Raw genomic sequence first — 16648 nt, forward strand, 5'->3', positions numbered from 1 at the left:
TAACCTTCACGTCACTGCTGCTTTTGCTGGGACAGAAGTGGGTTTACTTTTGTCTCTCTCTTTCTTTGTTCATCAATAACCATTTTACAAGCCCTGCTGTGTTTTAGCTGCGATTTTTGCCTTAGGACTGTGCATCCTTTGCAATACAAGCCTTGTCTGCTGCCCCTCGGATTTGAAAGTGAGGATCTGGTTTCCAAAGCTGGGATTTCGCAGCTGTGGTCTGACTGGTTTCCTATCAGCACATACAAAAGCAGTGAGCACACAGCACCAGCTCAATACCCACTTCAAACCTCAGCCTTCTCAGCTGGAACAACTGTTGCGGTTTGAAGTTGTTTTGTTAACTTCTTTGGCTAATTGATAACATCTGCACCTCACCCACCCTTCCTTGCCTCTCGAGCTGCTTTCAAGTAGATGGACAGATAATACTGTGGCAGATCTCAGTTTCTGTATTAGTGATCTATTGTTACACTTCTGGAAAATTGTGTGAGAACTGGGGGGCGTCATCGAATAAAGCCTCCTTTATAAAGGCTCCTTTCACACAGTCTCAGAAACAAGCCCAGAGACACTAATAAACCCTCATGCTATTAATTTGGCATTTCTCTTGTGATCAGATAAAAGAACTTATGATTTCACACTTTTTTCCCCACCTCTCTTTTTCCCTACCATGTTTTCTAAAGGTGGAAATTTACACTTGGGCTTTAAAATACAGGAATTAGCATTTATTTTTCATTACTTTTCATTTTCTTTGTATTACGATGGATGGATCAGGAACTGGTATATGTGACATTTTAGTAAATAGAATCCTTGTATTCACAATCACTCTTGAAGTCTGGTAATACACAGTGACACCACATAGGTCCCAAGGAGACATTATGGTTGTAATGGAAATATCATATATCTCATATCCCAGGTCTGATATATCAACTCAGCAATAAAAAGAAACAGGATATTTGCAATTATATTTTAAACAGGGATTTTGCTGTTACTATGAGAACATGGATTATTTAGAAATTTTGGTGAGAAAACTCCTTAATGGTTTCATCAATGTCTAACCCCACGAGATTTCAGTTCTCTCACTGCTATTGAAATAGCTATTAATGCAGTGAAAATCAGAAATAAATGAGCGTGGGTCATTGGTGTCTGCATGTACACCCCTGAGTAAAGTCTCAGTGCAGGTCAGTTTGTCCCTTCTCTCATGTTGCAGGATTCCCAGGATCAGGTTTGGGTTATGCCTAGAGACACGTGTGCCCTGTGACCTCTCCCCACCTCGACACCTTTCCGGTTTGGCTGGGGAGAGGATCCCTCCTCCACCTCCCTCCTGGTGTTGGGGTGGTTGGTGGTGCTGCTAAGCTGGGTCTGGAGATGTCTCTGATGTGCAGGGAGCTGACGTAAGCCGAGACTGGAGGGGTGGATGTTGCTGAGCCAGCCAGGAGAGCCTCGTGAATTTCCTTGTAAAAGGAATTTCTTAGGATTCAGGGAGACTTGTGTTACATAAGGCTTTGAAAGCAACATTTGACGCAGGGTAGGGCTATCCCCTTTATGAAGTCCCCAACAGAACGCGCACGCAGCCACGAGCACTGTTATTATTGCAATTCTTTTCTTTCGTGCCCTTTCAGCACCACCAGCATCTACAAAAAAGATAAAATCCCAAATACAGATCTCATAACTTCACCTAATGCAAGCTCAACACATTTGGTCTTAATCTGAGTGCCTGCACTGGGATGAGTTCTGCAGGGCTGTAATAAAATAAATATTTTCCTGCACTGAGAACAGCTCAGGGAAAGGTTCAATGTCAGGTCAGCAAAGGGAGCTCTTTAACCATGTTTTGCTAGACATGGACCATATCCTCCTCTAAGAAAATGTCAGAGCTCCATAGTGGTTGGTGAATGGGAAGTGATTGAAAGTGTTCACCTCTTGCTCATTTTAAATGTTGGATTTGATTGGAATTTGAGTAAAGCTGGGCAGTGGGTACAGCCCCAGATTGCACCAACAAGAATATTTCCACCAGAAAAAACCAAAAATTAATAGCGAATGGAGGATTTTTGGTTGGAATTCTCTTTCCTCCCCTGCCCTGCTCGAATTGGATTAATTGCAGGAACAAAGGGAACAAGCAGCCCCGCTGCAGCAGACCAGTCCCAGGTGAGTAAGGCTGAGCTACTTAACAAGTGGCAGTATAGGGAGAGTTCCTTTAAGTGTTTTTTCAAACAAACCTGACCCTCCTGTTCTGCCATTTTAATGCAGGAACCAAGGGAGAAGTGATCCACAGGTGCATTATAAGAGGGAAGGGAGCGGTAGTAGGGAAGGAGGCTTGCCTTTTTGCTGCAGTGTGAGATAGTGCCTGAATGTTTTGTGTCATTGCACACAGGGTACAGAAACAACCTGAACATCAAAGAATTTGTTAAGGTTAGTAGCTTTCTGTTCCTTTGCAGATGTGTTGTTTATTGGTGTACCACAAATGAGCAAAAAAGCCCCTCTTAATGCCAGGTCATTCCAAACCTATTCCCAAGAGATTGTGCCTCACTAAAATTCCTGGTGTCAATACTGTTGCCTTTCTACAGCTGCATACTGCTGCAAACTCAAGATAGTCCCCTTTCAGTTTCCTGGGAACTGATTACGAACTCTGGAAATAAAATGTGGTTCTTCAGGTGGGGATTCCTTAGATTAAACTGATTTATTGAGGAACTTTCCTAAAGGTTGATACTTTTCTAATTTGAGAAGTAATTAATCTTCAACTTAAGCATGCATTTAGTTATTGAATATTCTCTTTCTTGGACTAGACAGGAACATTTTTATCATTTCCAGACTCATACTAGCCCATGCAAAGAACTCAAGGTTTTGAAGAAATTCAAGAAGAAGACCATGAGCAGAGCTGGAAATGAGTGCAGGAGTTTTGGTTCCCGGTACCTCTGACTAATTAATTATCCATTGATGTAATTCAGTCTTTAGAAAGATGAGATATACCCACCACAAGTTAACCAAGCTCAAAGCAAAGGTATTGGATGCACAGCTGCAGACCTAGGTCAGCAGGAAAACCATCTTGGGCTCATAGTAGAGGTGGATGATGCTCTACACCTGGGCTTAGATTTTTGCTGCTTATGTAAATTCAGCAAATGCATTCCATGGGCTCTCATACCTCTTGGAAGAATCTAATTCTCCTTGTTCGATGAAAGATGTATTTATTGAGACACTTCAGAGGCCACTCTAGGAAAAGCAGGTGGTTCTCATGGTCTGACTTGAATAACAAATGAAGACTTTTGCAGTATTTTCAGCAGAGGACTTTCAAACAAAGATTGAGTATCTATGGGTTTTTGCTGGCAGTCAGTGAGAGTGCGATGTGTCCTGTCCTTGCAGAAGTTGGTTAAGTGAAAGTATTTCTTTATGACCATTGCCATTTATCCGTTAATTTTGGAGCAGCACTAATCCCTCTCCTTTCAGGGTGTGTCAGTACACTTACAGACTATGATAAGCTGGCCAGCATTGAAGGTTTTACAACCTTATGTATATTTTTGAATTTTTTTTGGGATACATATAGATCATGTTAAAAACCAGAAGTCCATTGTTCAATCAATCAAGTTAATCCTGGTGCTCCTTGATAACTATAGCTATCACATTTCAGAGTGATTTTATTGGATATTACTGGGATTACTTGTAGTAGCCACTCAGTCTAGACAGGGGTTTCTATTACAGAGAACACAGACAAAAGGGTAAGAAATATTAATGGCCAACATCCATTAACCATGCACAAACTGCATATCAGAGAGTGGATCCTGTTCACTTGGCTGGGGGTCTCCCTCCCTTTTATTCATCCCCCAGAAGGCCACTGGCTTCTTAATTAAAAGGAAATAGATTGTCTTAATAAAGGAGTAAAAAGTAAGGAGCTTCTTGAAAAAAATACTTCTTAGAGCTAATGAAAATTAGAGATTTTTCAATCAACAGTCCCAATACTGAAAGCCCTGAGTATTTTGCCCCAAAATCTGTCTTTAGGATGGCTTTCTCTTCCCACCTTTTTGTGAGATGGGAGCAGTCACGATGATCTTACTTAGAAACTTGGATCTCCAACAGTCCTGTTGTGAGAAGTGTGATGAAATGGACCTCCATAGTCACCAGGGCTGGGTAAAATCACACTGCTCCTGGTTTCTGAAACAAAGCCTGTAGAATGACAAGCACTCCAGGAATGCAGCATCTTGAATAAATGTGATGGGGCAATGATATCGTTCCCACCATCCCTTGGAAGAGATCTCTGCTCAATTAGAACTGTTGGCCGATTAAAATTAGACCTAGTTAACGAGGCACTGAGTGAGGTAATGAAGTTAAGCTATGAAGCATTTCAAAATCCCATTTTATGCTACTCGACATAGAATCATAACACACGGGCAAACATTGTATTTGCTGCCTGGAGCACTTGTGTCACAGAATATATTTTGGATAGGACATATTTCAGATTGTTGTCAAATTGCCCATCATAACATAAGCACCACCAGGTCTTTCAGAGAATTTTGGGAGTCAGGGGAACAGTAGAAACACTCAAACACTGCTTTCCTGTGGCTTGCTGCCCTGAATTCGTGCACCCAAAGACCTTGATGTTCTTCACATCCTTTTGGGATCAGAAGTTAATAAGCCTGTTGTTGGGAAGGGTGTGGGATCATGTAGAAGCAGAAGAGTCAAAAACTTTGTTGGAGGGTGGGAATGAAAAACAAATCCCCTAGTTATATAAGAAGCTTGCAACTATTTCAAAATTCCCCTAATTCCTTGGTCATGATGTTGATTATGGAGTATCTAGAAACATAAATCAAGATTTCCCTTCAGGACTACAGCTTGGTGTAGACTTGGAGAAAATACTCTGCATGCCAGTGCTCTCAGCTCCGTTTTGTATCTGACAGCTGATGCTGGTGTGTTTGAACATGCTCTAGGGGCTGTGTTAGGGTTGCTCTCACTATGTCTGTCATCCAGCTCCTGGGGCCCAGCCCTGCTCACCCCTAATCCTCCACAGCGAATTGACCTGGGACCGGAAACCATGCCAGTGGCAGAGCACAGCAGTGGGTTTGGTGGGTCCCAGTTGCTTCACATCCCTATTTCATAAATGGAAATCCTGCCATCATGAAGCTACAGATTTATCCAAGTATGAATGCCTAATTCTCTGGGTTATTTTAAGCAGCAGTTATGCCCTTCATACAGTTATGGCTGTTACAACAAGTTACTTGCATTAAACCTGTGGAGCTGGGCAAAGAGTTGGGTTCTCTCATGTTTTGACTTAGCTATAAACACTTTTTTTCTGTTGTATGTATTTATCTTGATCCAGCAGCTACAGGTCTGCTTGCCCTGACAGATCTCCTCCCTTAAACTTTCATGGTAATAGACCATGAATTGCCAGGGTATTTCTCAATGTAGTGTCAAAAAGGAGAGGGCAGCATAGATTTCTGCTCTCGTTTCCAGGAAGATTATCTTCCAAGAAGAATTATTGTTATATAACTTCAAGATCACAGTATCCAGCTATACATATAATTTGAGGCTGTTTCTAATAAGCATTGTCTCTAGCCTGTGGTTCACTCTGGTTTAAATCTTCTCAACTTTTTTAGTCAAATAACAGCCTAGAATAGTATTTTTAGGAAAAGATGGTGCTTGGCAATGGCTGGGAATTTTGTGGCTTTCACCACCTTTCAGAGGGTTTGGGCTATTGTGTGTAGTTTTCAAGAAAACAAAAAAAAGCCCCACCCCCAAGCTGGAAAGGCTTTAACTGAAACACTATCCAAGACAACTTGCAACTTTCACTTTGATTGTGTTCCTGATGTGAGAGTTCTTCTTTTCTGAATATAACACGAATGTCTGAATCTCTGTTTGCTTAGTTTCTTCTCTTCTTTTTTCACACTTTCTTCTGGTACTCTCCTGAGTGCCACTCAGGTTCTTGCAAACTCAGGAATCAATGGTGCTACACCAAGGTCATTAATTTTGGATGAAACATTTGTCTTTAAACTTTGTCAGAGATGTGAATATTTTGCAAGTTAGACTACGAAGGAGGCAGCTGTCCATGGGAAAGGCTGGCTGGTGCTGTTTCAGCCATCTGGCTGGGAGATCCTGATTGTCTTCCTTCTGACAGGTTTTGGATGACTATTGAAGATGTAGATGTTTAAATGATAATTGATAACATTATTCATCTCAGTGATTCTCTTGGCTATGCTCTTGCTTTAACATTAGTTTTTCATAAAACTTGCCACTTCAAATTTCGTTTTAAGCAGAAACTAAAAAAGTTTTTTAAAGTTTCAGATTTGGAAGCTTTTACAGAGCTTAATAAAAATTCACTTGGGCAAAGTGCAGTAGACAACTGTATTGGTACGGATGGTTTCTATTTAAGAAACATGTCTCTTTTGTTTGCTGCATCTTGCAGCTGCTGAGATTCTTTGTCTTGCTTCCTCTAAGTCTTTCTCTTGGCATCTCAAAGGCATCAGAGAGGGGGGCAAGTGCCTCCAACACCACCATTGCAGAGAACTTGATCTTCTCTCTCGTATCACTCAGACCTTTGTATAGGTGTGAGAATGAGCTGGACAACAACCAGGGATACTGGGGAGCAGGAGATGATCCCAGTAGATTGGGATGGTCAAACACCCCACCAAGTTTATAAACTATTGTTAGATATTTAGGTAGCAGGATGGACAAGTGCACCAGACTTCCATGCAGGAGAAACAGACCCTTAATCCTCACCACTGCTCTGTGACCCTCCTGTCACGTGACTGGGCAAAGTGCTCCCAGAAAAGTTTGTTGGGACAGAGACTGTGTGTGTTGGGCTGTATGTGAGGTTCTGTAGAGACAGGAATGACAGTGCTCTAGGAACCCTGCTCTGCTTTTGGATTTGGCATTCAAAGGACAGAAAAGCAACAGCAAAACATCCCACAGAGTAACACAGACGATTCCAAGAAAATTATTTAAGGGAAAAAAAAAATCACAGATGAATGTACTGGGTAAAATATCTGTCTGGGGAGTCCGGGATCTGACTCATCCTGCTGTCACATTCCTGAATGTCCCTTGCATCTCTAGGAGGAAGTTAGCAAATTAAGGAAAAGGAAATAAATAAAGTTAATCTCTTGCCTAGCTAGTAGATGTATCTCTTTACCAGCTTAGCACTTCAGGGCTGTATATCCATATAGGAACCCAAGCTGTACTTCTTTTTATGTGTATTGACTTAGTGAAGTGCAAACATGTTAAAAAGTTCACTTTCTCCTTTATACGAGTCTATAAAAGAGCTCTTAAAACGGAGTCATAGTGTTTCAATGAGACAAATGAATGATCAGCTGAGACCCAACAGTCCTTTCCAATGGATTAGGTGCTTGTGTGAGAAATTCTAAGATGCTAATCAGCCTGGAGAATTTTCATGCCTTCAGCACTATGTAATGGCACAAAATATTGTGATGCCTCCAAGTTATAATGGGATAGGCAAGGGGGATGCAGTAATAGGTATCATTCCTGATATTTGATTCCAGCTAGAATGAAACTTTCAGAAGTCTCTAGGCAGCAGAGATTTCTCATGCCTTTATGGACACTGGGGTAAAACTAAACATATCCACACTAGCCTGGAATTTTTTCTAGCAGCTATTTGGACACAGTAATGTACAGAAATAATTATAAACACATGCACAAGTAGATCAGTGTGTGTTTTCTGGGCCTGCCTTTCGGAGGAATCGCACATTAACATATTTTCTGAATTTTGCACATGCACTGCAAAATTGCAGCTCAATAAATGGAAATTTATAGGTTTGTCTAAACCGATGACACCAGTATAAAATAAAGATATTTTCCAGTTGGGACTTAGGAAGCTGTAAGACATGACAGAAATGTTCATAATTAGACATTTCAGCACAAATTTGAGTTCTCATGGAGTTGATCCAAAAACAGTTCTCCAGCAAAGCATGTATCTGTTTAAACACTTACTGTGGAAGGGATCGATCCCACTGCCAGAGCAGTAAAACACATATTTGCTGTGATAGCATAGAAGTGGGTCACAGTTTACCAGAAGGAATCACTTACTGTATAGAGCTGTTAGACTTTATTTCTGTACATTTGGAATTTTTGAGTTACGTCCTGTCACAGCTGCAGGCGTGCAAGTGCTGTGTTTATATTCTGTGTTAGTCACTGAGAAAATTAAGAAGAAAAAAGAAGGTATATCCTCAGCATGAGGGTGGTGAGGCCCTGGCACGGGATGCCCAGAGAAGCTGTGGCTGCCCCATCCCTGGGAGTGTTCAAGGCCAGGTTGGATGGGGCTTGGAGCACCCGGGTCTGGTGGAAGGTGTCCCTGCCCATGGCAGGGTGTGGAATGGGATATCTTTAAGGTCCTTTCCAACCCAAACCATTCTACAATTTATTTCTTTCTAGGTGTGGTATTGTTGTTTCGGGAGATGAAGAGTAAAACTGAGGCATTTCAAAACAGCCCTCAGGATGGTTGGCTCTCTACAGGCTTCACGGGGCATTAAAGGATGCACCTGAGTTGGTGGTGAAATGGTTAATTAATAACATAGGGTTGGGAAATCAGCTTTCTGCCTGGCACAACTGCTTCAGGAATCCTGCCAGGAGCCGTAGCTGAAAGCCTCACTAAAACCAACAGGACAACACTATTAAATGCCTGGAGTCTTAAATGATTTGTGGTTTGTCAGGGTGACACACTTGTGGTCTTCATGTAAATGCAACCTGAGAGACATCCCTGCCGTTCAGAGAAATGTGTAAACAATGCAGCTTGTGAGTGTTTATGTTGTCATTACAAGAACAAATTTTTTATCTGCATAATTACAAAATTATATTCTGATAGGGATTCTTATTTAAGCCTGTTACATGCTCCAGCAAAGCAGAAAATCCCTTCCTGAGCACCGTTAATAATGGAGCATTAAGAATACACTGTTTTTTTTCCTTGCTTTATATACATCTATTTATTTTTAAAACAACTGTTTTCTGGTGCTTTCTAGGATTTCTTTCCTGGGTGGTGGAGGGAGCACTTCCCTGGAGCTGGCTACAAGAAGGAATGTCTGTTCGGCCATATCTGGTAATATTCCTGTGCCTTGCTGGGACCAGTACTTTCCCTCAACAGTCTGTAGCAGGGCCTGGGATAAGGAATTTAGGTGGACAAAGTTTGTGAGCTCTGAGGAAAGTGCATGGAGGAGAGGCTGATAATGTTCATGGATTTCTTTCTGTAAAGATTAATCTGAACTTCATTGTGCAAAAAGTAATGATATTTAGTGACGGGCTCGACAGCGTTAGGTTAATGGTTTGACTTGTTCATCTTATTTTGTTTTTCAAACCTAAAAGATTCTGTGGTTCTATATGATGCCATAGGACTAAAATATCTCTTATTTTTCCCCCTAGCAATCTTATTAGCAGAATTCAGTGAAGTGAACATGCCCTCAGGGATGCCTCAAGCATAAGCTCACATCTGGGCAGTACCACCTCCAGGATGGAGGGCACTGGGAACCCTTCTTGGGGACTTTTCAGGACGTGCTGTTTTGCAGGGTCCTTGTAACTGTTGGGGAGTGGCTGCTCAGGAGGCCCCAGCAGTCATTTCTGATGGGCTCAGCCACCTGAGCTTGCTGAGCCAGCCCCCTCTCCAGACCCGGGGAATAAAGGTGTTTCATCATCCTGTACAGTCCTGTGGTGGGTTTGGGAAATATTAAATAATGTTCTTTGAAATGAAAAGGAAAGGAGCGGGAATCCCACAAAGAGAAGCTGGTGAGAAGGAAGGGAGGAGGGAAGGGCAGATAGGGTAACTCCTGGCAATTAAGCCTTCCTGGGGGCAGCCCCACTCCCTGGGCAGAACCTGCCTGGCTGCTCCTTCCACTGGTCCCGCTTGTGACAACAGGACAAACAGCCGATGATGATAAAAAAAGGGCACTATCAATCAGGTTTGGCTTGCTGAGTCACTGAGGATTTGTATCTGGAAGGCTGAGGAGCCTCCTCTGTTCAGTGGTGTCTCCAGCTGAGAGATGATGGCTGGACAGCAAAACAGGGCAGCCCTCCAAGGAACCTGGAGGTTTCCTACAGAGATTCCCACACTGCAGCCTCCTGTCGTGGGAGGATGGCTTAGCAGGATAACCCAGACCTACTCCATGCAGTTTCCTGCAGTGGTCCAAGGATGTGTCTCCCAGTGATGTGGGAAATGAGCTGGTCTTGCCAGCTTTGTTAAGGCACAGCAGTAAACTAAACAGCGGTAAAAGAAAACAGGACTGAGCCCTTTCCTGGGCACTTGTAGACTGGAAGTGTAACACCAGTGTTAGTGGCTTTATTATGGACATGTGCATTTTTGGATTCCAGGCCAGTGGCTGCACTGAGCAAACATTTGTGTGGTTGGGAGGAGGGAAAACATCTATTTTCATGTGACAGTACAAAGGATGACTAATTACACCAGGAACAGCTGCAGTGCACTTGAAACTATAGAAGACCAGCTGATGCTTACCATGCTTCCCCAGCCAACTGACAACACCTGAGCCCTGCCAGGTAAAAACCAGGCTCTGTGCTTTGTCCAAGTCATTAGAGCTCCACTTGGAGAGAAGTGAGCAAGGAACAAGCTTTGCTTCACTGCTTAATGTTGCTCAAAAAGAAAAAAAAAACCAAACAAACCGCCCCCCCCCCCCCCCCCCCCCCCCCGGAATAAATATTTCAGTCCAAAGTAATATTTACTTGGGTGCTTAAAACTTTGTAAAATGCCCTGAAGGTCACAAGACATTCATCCTGCTGTGTATTTCTCTTTAAGAAGGTGCTTGTAAGTACTACTGGAACACGTGTGATGAGGGGTTGCCATGGCAAACAGGTTTTGGCACTATTTAAGAGAGAGTTTTATTGCACAGCAGAATAAATAAGCATGTTAAAGCCACATACAGTAACTTGTTGGCACATACATTAATGCTCCCAAGGGCTGCAATAACTTAAGCACCCTCCCTTTAAACATTTTTCAGTGTTTTTTCTTTTTTATTGACTACATGCATTCAGTATTAGGGCTAGGAATGTCCCATTTCCACCCTCTTTTGAAGTGAGTAATTGAGGCAAAAAAAGAGGACTGTCTAATAAATCATAAAGGGGCATTGTGCACAGACAAGAGGGGTAATTTTCCCATTCCTAACATACATGAGGATAAGCCAGCATGAGACCTGTCTGTGTGCTAAATCCCAACTTGCTCCCTCTAGACACAGGAGTAGATTGGTGTCTTTATATTTCTGATGGAGCCTGAATAACCAGGAATAGTTTCACACCGTTTTCTGCAGTTTCTGTCTTGCTCTGTTGTGCCAACCCAGTCTTCTCCCACATCACAGCAGCAAACTCATTACTTTGGCTTTACTCATTTTATGAACCACCTGCTCTGTTCCCAGTTTGGCTCCCAGTTCACACCAGTGAGTCCCAGTGTTGAGGAAGTGTTGCAGGGAGGGAAGAGGCAAATCTGTGCCTGTGAGAGGGCTCAGGTTTGTGGTGCTCTTAAATGTGAACATAAATTACATTTATAATGAAAGCTCTGGTTTAAGAAGAGTTATTAGTGTATTAGTCCGGGCTTTATTAGCTCGGAGGTTTCACAGCCACGTGGGAGGTGTGACACTGGCTCCCTCTTCTGTGGGAACCAGTAACTTTTCTGGGTTGGAGAACTTTGAAGCTGCCAAAAGCAGATGAAGCCCCCGAAACCTCCCCCATCCCTCCCACCTCGGGACATTGGTATAAATCACATTATTGTAGATGTGATCAGGTTATGCCCAGCTGTGAGGCAGGGCACGGCTGCCTCCTCTCCTGGGGAGGGAAGGATGGCCAGGGTATTCAGCAGGAGCTGGTGGTAACTGTGACTTGTTTAAAACTGGGAGCTTGGAGAGTGATGGACCCAATTCTTCTTAGTTTATTGGGCAAGAGGGACAGAAATTACATCTCACACTAAAAGGAGAGTGCAGGCAGTGCTGACTCCCATTATAGTCAGAGGAAAAATCTGGATTACATATTCCCTATAGTTTTAGGATCAAAGCTGTAACATATTTTACTTTTAGAACCCTTTTTGTCTCCTGCCTCACCACCAAGATTACCCCACACCTTTCAGTTAGGCTTGGACTGATCATCAGAGCTACTTGTTTCTCAAGGCCAGGCTGGATGGGATTCCGAACAACCTGGTCTAGTGAAAGGTGTCCCTGCCCATGGCAGGAGGTTGGAACCAGGTGATCTTCCAGGTCCCTTCCAACCCAAACCATTCTGTGATTCTCTTCTATGATTTTAAACTTTCCTGTACACTCAGCAATTGCTGAAGCATGCTCGAGCCTCAGGAAACAGGGGAGGAAAAAAGAAAGTTCATTATTTTATGAAAGGTACATGTTTGTAATATCACATGCTGATGGGTTCATTATGAATTACAATTTACTAAATAGGAGAATTCCTGCGGGAGGGACAGTACAGAGAAAAAATGAAGACAAAGGGAGAGAGGTGATTTTTACGCCTGTAAAGGTGTCTCCTGGGCGTAACCAAAGTGGAAGCTGTACCATTCTCTTCTAGCTGTTTGGATTTGTTTGCAATTAAAGTCTAGTGGAGCTGTCAGGGGCTGTTGACAAATATATTATAACCAACTTAGGTTAAGCGAGTTACTTAAAATTAATCCATCCCCGCACAACACTCCTGTTTCACTTCACAAGAATGTGCCAGGAGGAATGAGTACAATCCTGACCATGTTGGGAGAACCTCCTCAAGGTGGAAATTTGCAAATAGGACTACTGTTGTATGTAATGAGAAGCTGCAGGGCTTTCAATTATCCCACATAGTCTGTCTCTTTGCAACTTGACTGACAGCTAATTATGCTGGTGCCATTTTTTTGGCAGTGGAATTTAATGTCCCAGATGGAAAGCAAATCAATCTGCCCATTGCTGCAGCTGAGGCATACTTTGGCTCAACTTTAATTTATTCTCCTAAGCCTAAGAAGGTTAGTCATTTCAAGGTACAAAAATATCAAATTTCTTCCGTTAACCAGGCTGGTGAAAAAGTGGGGAAGAGTTGGGATTTTATGGGCTGCGCTGTGAAATGTCGTCGCTCCTTCCTTTGTATTAGGAAACAGCAGTATCATCTCCCCTTGATTCCTGGTTGTGGAATCTAACAAGGAAGAAGCATTTATGAGCAGGTTGCTAGTGATAATGGTTAAACATGAATTGTGGAGGCATTAAGTGGGATTCTATGGAGGGGTGAACTAAATCTCTGAAGAACTTGACACAAAAAGGAATCGGTGGCAATTTTCAAGCACTTTAGCCAGTGTGCAATAGCCTGGTTCCCTTTGGGTTTCATGCCAGGGATATAAATACAATCCTCCTACTTACCTGCACTCTTCAGGCCTATCAATTATGCTGCTCCCTCCGAGCTGCTGTTGCAACTTGAGGTATTACCGTCCTCTGTAAAACCAGCACAGAGCAGAGTCTGTGACTGGTTAGCACAGGCTACAGACCTCATCTTCGGGTAGCCAGCACCTGCAGCTCCTGTCAATGCTGTTTCTCAGGCTAGAAACTCCAATTTTAGCTAGGATCAAGGGGAAGGGAGCTCACAAAAACTTGGTGCTAATGAATGCTGGAAACCTGGAGCCTTATTTTTCTGTAAACTTTTGCCTCTCTGGTTGTTTCAGTCTGAGAATTGTTCTGATGTCTTGTCTGTGTGTTATTATTTTCCCTTTTGGAGTGTTTTTTCTGAATTCTCTGGAGGTGTTCAAGGCCAGGTTGGGCTGGGCTCCGAGCAACCTGGTCTGGTGCAAAGTGTCCCTGCCCAAGGGAGGGAGTTGCAAAGAGATGATGTTTAAGGTCCCTCTGACCCAAACCATCCTAGGGCTCTGATTCCACTCTGGTTTCTGGAGACTTTATACAAATAGGAAGGTTCCTGATTCACCTTCTTACTGAAAAAAAAAAAAAAAAATTTCTGAAAGTGCTTTGCTCACATCTAATGACTCCAGTTCGTCTTCCTTAGAGTGTAACAAAACTACAGTCACTTCAGTGACTCTTCCCTAGTACACTTGGTGACTGAAGGATTACACACTCTCCTATCTAGCTATTAACATCTATCTTTCTGTATTTCCATATTATCCTTATGATTATGCTGGTACTGCTCCCAATGGACCCTTGAATTGCATTTCTCAATTGTGACAGAATCTTGTACATGGAAGCATTTTTGATGACAAATCTCTGGAGATGTCCTGATGTTGTCCCATTAGTGTGTTTGTTACCCTGCTGCACACTGTGCTTCTTCAATATTATAGTTAAGAGGGCTTGAGTTATTAATCTTAAATTAAGGAAAAAAATCCATAATTCAATAAACAATTAGAACAATTAACTGTTCTCAATGATGGTGTAAGTTTAAATGCTGGTGATAAAATGTAGTGTCAGACCTGTAATCTCTGAGTCAAGCACATGGAAGCACTGCAGTCCCACGTATTCTTTGCCTAGTTGCCTGAAAATAGGGAGCAGTGGCATCTCCAGGATGCAGCAGGGATCAGGACAGGCAAAGTCTCTGCCATGTGTCTGCACCTCCTGTCAAAGTCATCCCTGCTCAGCCACCTGACTTCTACTGATGTGAATTGAAAATGCTACTGGCCACAAAACGCTTTTAACTTTTTAAAATTTTTTACTTTGAAAGTATTGAAAAAGTTAAATAATGTCTATTTTAACTGTTGAGTTCAGGTAAAATTCAGAATGAACTTACCAGTAAGAGAAGAAGGTGTAAAGGCACCTCACTGACATTTTTCCATGTGTGGTCTTCCCAAAGTGTGATTTTTTTTATTTTTTTTTTTATTTTTTTATTTTTTTTTTTTTTTGACAAGTGAAGCTTGCATGTTTAGCTACAATAAGCCAAATGCCACAGAGAATCCCAAAGTAATGTCCTGGCCCCAGTGCACATGTTAGCAGGAATTTCACCTCTTGTTTTCCTTGTTATGAATGTAACCTGATATGTTACTTTTTAGGTTCTTGAATAGGTGCCATAATCTACATGGGCTGCCCGAGGTCAAGCTCATTCTGGAATCTCTGGCTCTCCTGACAAGGCCGGCTGCATTTTGGGACCTTGGAGCAGCATTCCTTGAGCTGTGGGAGATGTGGGTGAACACGGATGGCTCGGGCTGTTGGAGGTGGAAGAAGAGGATGCTCTGGCGTTTGTATGGGAAAAGAATATTGCAATGCCCTGCAGGAGACCAGCTCCAACACTGCAAATGATTTTGGTTTTGTTTTCTCCTTACAAAAGCACCATAATCCCAGCAAAAAAAATGGCACATCACAGGTGATCCCAATGAAGTCAGCCAAGATATTCATGGAGCCCAAAGCTAAATAAGGAGCTGAGATGTGAGGCCAGAAGAAGCAAGTCCATGTGATGTGAATTACAGTTCAGTTTGCTTTAGGATTTTCTAGTTGAAAGACTAAAGTTGGCCGTCCCAGCCTGGTGCAGTGTAAGAGATCTATTAAATGCTGCTGGAGATTGTAGTTTCAACTACCTAGAAAATATCTTTGGATAAGCACTTTTTCTGACATTAAAACTTTCAGAGTTGAAAATAGTGAGATTTAATACAGTATAGTAAATTCTACATTGCAAATAGATCAGAATTCTGTTATCTAAATGCTCAGTGTGATGTGTGCTCTCCTGTGTTAAAAATTCCCTCCTGTGCTGAAAAAAATCACAGCCCATTTCACTCCCAGTTAGCTGCTTATAAGACTTTTTTGATATTTTCCAATACTTTTAGTGACATCTAGTGAAACTTGGGGAAAGTGCAAGTTCAGCTGAACTCCAAGGATCAATCCAACTGCAGTAGCAGATGCTTCACAATTAAATGCCCAAAGTACTGCACCTAATTTCATTTACTGTCCCTTAAGCTGCTGTCTAAGAAATGCACAAAATGCATTTTGGCCACTAAAATTATTAAAGTTTGAGCTCATATTCTTGTCAAACACTTTATGCATTTGAAGAACAAAAATAATTTGCTATTTGTTCCTTTCAACTTGGGGTATATATTTGGAATAACTTTTATTTGTATTTTAAATTTTGCCTTCTATTATTGGTGCCATTGCTCTTCTATACTTGAAAGCTCCAAGTATTTCCACTTCTACACAAAACACCCCAAACTTTTGCACGAGTTCAAGCTACACATTTCCAATACCTGGTATTCCTGAACTTACTGAAAAGTCAGATTTGGTCTGCTTGTTGCTCTGGGCCAATCCAGATTGGATGTGAGATACTCTTTCATCAGCAAATGAAGTTTTCCACAGAAATGGAAAACGTATGCCTCCTACCTAGAAATCAGCTAAAAACTTCAAAGGAAGAGCTGCCTCCCACAGAGCAGCATCCACATGCAATAGCTTTTAACAGTGTAACTTCTTTTTCTCAAAGCACAAACCCTAGTGGCTTCCATAAAGGTCTGTGTTGGTTGGTATGGATTTCAGCTGTGCAAAGGACAGGGCCACCACTACAAACGGGGCTCATAAATATCTGGAAAAAATACAAGGTAGCTTCAAACAGGCCAGTATTAGATAACTGGAAGGAGTTCAAAAAATCTTAGGCCTTGCTTGATCTAAAAGGCTTCAACCTCCCGAACTGAACAGGCAATTAGGGCACATTCTGAACAGGAGGATCTGAAGCAACAACTGGGAAGTGTGAACACTCTCTGGAAAAATCCCAGCTGTGAGTGTCACTGAGCACACTCACA

General features: G+C 42.3%; 1 long non-coding RNA gene across 2 annotated transcripts; it reads left to right on the forward strand.

Annotated features, from left to right (window-relative positions):
- Nucleotides 1-2256: 2256 nt before the first annotated feature.
- LOC136297472 (uncharacterized) lies at nt 2257-16272 on the forward strand. Of its 2 annotated transcripts, none has more exons than XR_010723177.1 (3): nt 2257-2403; nt 8946-9022; nt 14921-16272. It is a non-coding gene; the product is annotated as an uncharacterized lncRNA (long non-coding RNA). The 2 variants fall into 2 exon arrangements; XR_010723178.1 differs by lacking the exon at nt 2257-2403 and adding an exon at nt 8544-8721.
- Nucleotides 16273-16648: the final 376 nt, after the last annotated feature.

Source organism: Chamaea fasciata, unplaced genomic scaffold (assembly GCF_029207755.1).
Source record: "Chamaea fasciata isolate MVZ Bird 193981 ecotype frontalis unplaced genomic scaffold, bChaFas1.0.hap1 SCAF_15, whole genome shotgun sequence".
Taxonomy (NCBI): Eukaryota; Metazoa; Chordata; class Aves; order Passeriformes; family Sylviidae; genus Chamaea; species Chamaea fasciata.